General features: G+C 35.1%; 1 non-coding gene across 1 annotated transcript; it reads left to right on the forward strand.

Moving 5' to 3' along the window:
* Positions 1–2,027: 2,027 nt before the first annotated feature.
* On the forward strand, positions 2,028–2,101 carry TRNAS-ACU (transfer RNA serine (anticodon ACU)). The gene has a single exon. It is a non-coding gene; the product is annotated as a tRNA-Ser (tRNA).
* The last annotated feature ends 1,338 nt before the right edge of the window (positions 2,102–3,439 follow it).

Below are 3,439 nucleotides of genomic sequence, written 5' to 3' on the forward strand. Positions count from 1 at the left end.
TTTTATGCTAACAAATTTGTTCTCTGAAAAGTGTCCACAAAGCCAAGTCTCTGATTAACACCTTTGTAAGGATGGTTTTTCACCTATTACTAAATTAAACTTGCTTCATTGGAAAGGCAGCAAGATGCATCCTCATTTCAATGTCTACTGAAATAATACAGGTTGCCACCAGGAAACATTAACGCCACTGCATCCTTGCTGCTTTCTCATGTGGAAGTCTGTTTAATGTGAAAACAAGGTGATATCTAATTAGCACACAGGTAAGGAATTAAGAAAATCTTTATTTAAGGGTGAAAATGTTTCTCACAAAATCGTTGCCCCAATGCATCATTGAAATTCAAGCTGGAAAGATGATTTTAATATATCACTTGTACATTTTGTATTGCTCTTCTTGTGACAATGTAGTTTGTTTTTGTCAATTACCCTTTTAATAATAGGGTAAAGAAAATTAAGTGGATTTTTTAAAGAAAACTATACTGTCAATATACTATTAAAACAAATTATAATGGTAAAAGTTATTGTACTTTAAGTAAAAATAAAAGAGCAAAAATATCAATCCCAGTTTTGATTACTTAAATTAACAAAAAAAAATGCATATAGCAAAGGATAGTTTCAATCTGCCTACCTCTGGGTTATGGGCCCAGCATGCTTCCATTGCAGTACTCTGCTGCACATGTAAGTGCAAGAGATCCTGAAGCACTCACTCATCATGGGAAAGTACCAATGTGTTTCTTCGTTGGTTGATGGAAGAAACATCTTACAAAAACTCTCCAGATTATTGACTTTTTAAAGTTTTTCTAGGAAACGTTCTAGATGTATGCTTATTAGCCTTTGTCAGTATGTACTTTTTGCAAAGTGTCTCTGTGGCGCAATCGGTTAGGGTGTCTGGCTACTAACCAAAGGTTGGTGGTTCAATCCCACCCAGGGATGTAATTGACCTTGTTATCAGATTTTGGTGATCTTTAAGTAGACAAGTCAAAATTTCAAACCCCCTGTTATGGTGTAGGGTACCTGGCCTTCTCTGATGTAATCAGAGTTAGATTTGATTCATTGATTTTATAAAAACAGCTAGGAAGCACAATTTAGCAGTGGGTTGCAGAGAAAAAGAAATATGCTGGCAAAAAAAATCCAATTGAGTGATGAAACAGCTCTTCATTTTCTGGCTTTATTTTTATGCTAACAAATTTGTTCTCTGAAAAGTGTCCACAAAGCCAAGTCTCTGATTAACACCTTTGTAGGGATGGTTTTTCACCTATTACTAAATTAAACTTGCTTCATTGGAAAGGCAGCAAGATGCATCCTCATTTCAATGTCTACTGAAATAATACAGGTTGACACCAGGAATCATTAACGCCACTGCATCCTTGCTGCTTTCTCATGTAGAAGTCTGTTTAATGTGAAAACAAGGTGATATCTAATTAGCACACAGGTAAGGAATTAAGAAAATCTTTATTTAAGGGTGAAGATGTTTCTCACAAAATCGTTGCCCCAATGCATCATTGAAATTCAAGCTGGGAAGATGATTTTAATATATCACTTGTACATTTTGTATTGCTCTTCTGGTGACAATGTAGTTTGTTTTTGTCAATTACCCTTTTAATAATAGGGTAAAGAAAATTAAGTGGATTTTTTTAAGGAAAACTATACTGTCAATATACTATTAAAACAAATTAAAATGGTAAAAGTTATTGTACTTTAAGTAAAAATAAAAGAGCAAAAATATCAATCCCAGTTTTGATTACTTAAATTAACAAAAAAAAATGCATATAGCAAAGGATAGTTTCAATCTGCCTACCTCTGGGTTATGGGCCCAGCATGCTTCCATTGCAGTACTCTGCTGCACATGTAAGTGCAAGAGATCCTGAAGCACTCACTCATCATGGGAAAGTACCAATGTGTTTCTTCGTTGGTTGATGGAAGAAACATCTTACAAAAACTCTCCGGATTATTGACTTTTTAAAGTTTTTCTAGGAAACGTTCCAGATGTATGCTTATTAGCCTTTGTCAGTATGTACTTTTTACAAAGTGTCTCTGTGGCGCAATCGGTTAGTGTGTCTGGCTACTAACCGAAAGGTTGGTGGTTCAATCCCACCCAGGGACGTAATTGACCTTGTTATCAGATTTTGGTGATCTTTAAGTAGACAAGTCAAAATTTCAAACCCCCCGTTATGGTGTAGGGTACCTGGCCTTCTCTGATGTAATCAGAGTTAGATTTGATTCAGTGATTTTATAAAAACAGATAGGAAGCACAATTTAGCAGTGGGTTGCAGAGAAAAAGAAATATGCTGGCAAAAAAAATCCAATTGAGTGATTAAACAGCTCTTCATTTTCTGGCTTTATTTTTATGCTAACAAATTTGTTCTCTGAAAAGTGTCCACAAAGCCAAGTCTCTGATTAACACCTTTGTAGGGATGGTTTTTCACCTATTACTAAATTAAACTTGCTTCATTGGAAAGGCAGCAAGATGCATCCTCATTTCAATTTCTACTGAAATAATACAGGTTGACACCTGGAAACATTAACGCCACTGCATCCTTGCTGCTTTCTCATGTGGAAGTCTGTTTAATGTGAAAACAAGGTGATATCTAATTAGCACACAGGTAAGGAATTAAGAAAATCTTTATTTAAGGGTGAAGATGTTTCTCACAAAATCGTTGCCCCAATGCATCATTGAAATTCAAGCTGGAAAGATGATTTTAATATATCACTTGTACATTTTGTATTGCTCTTCTGGTGACAATGTAGTTTGTTTTTGTCAATTACCCTTTTAATAATAGGGTAAAGAAAATTAAGTGGATTTTTTAAAGAAAACTATACTGTCAATATACTATTCAAACAAATTAAAATGGTAAAAATTATTGTACTTCAAGTAAAAATAAAAGAGCAAAAATATCAATCCCAGTTTTGATTACTTAAATTAACAAAAAAAATGCATATAGCAAAGGATAGTTTCAATCTGCCTATCTCTGGGTTATGGGCCCAGCATGCTTCCATTGCAGTACTCTGCTGCACATGTAAGTGCAAGAGATCCTGAAGCACTCACTCATCATGGGAAAGTACCAATGTGTTTCTTCGTTGGTTGATGGAAGAAACATTTTACAAAAACTCTCCAGATTATTGACTTTTTAAAGTTTTTTCTAGGAAACGTTCTAGATGTATGCTTATTAGCCTTTGTCAGAATGTATTTTTAGCGAAGTGTCTCTGTGGCGCAATCGGTTAGTGTATCCGGCTACTAACCAAAAGGTTGGTGGTTCAATCCCACCCAGGGACGTAATTGACCTTGTTATCAGATTTTGGTGATCTTTAAGTAGACAAGTCAAAATTTCAAACCCCCTGTTATGGTGTAGGGTACCTGGCCTTTTCTGATGTAATCAGAGTTAGATTTGATTCAGTGATTTAATAAAAACAGCTAGGAAGCACAATTTAGCAGTGGGTTGCA

The sequence above is a fragment of the Pseudophryne corroboree genome, unplaced genomic scaffold (genome assembly GCF_028390025.1).
Source record: "Pseudophryne corroboree isolate aPseCor3 unplaced genomic scaffold, aPseCor3.hap2 scaffold_671, whole genome shotgun sequence".
Taxonomy (NCBI): Eukaryota; Metazoa; Chordata; class Amphibia; order Anura; family Myobatrachidae; genus Pseudophryne; species Pseudophryne corroboree.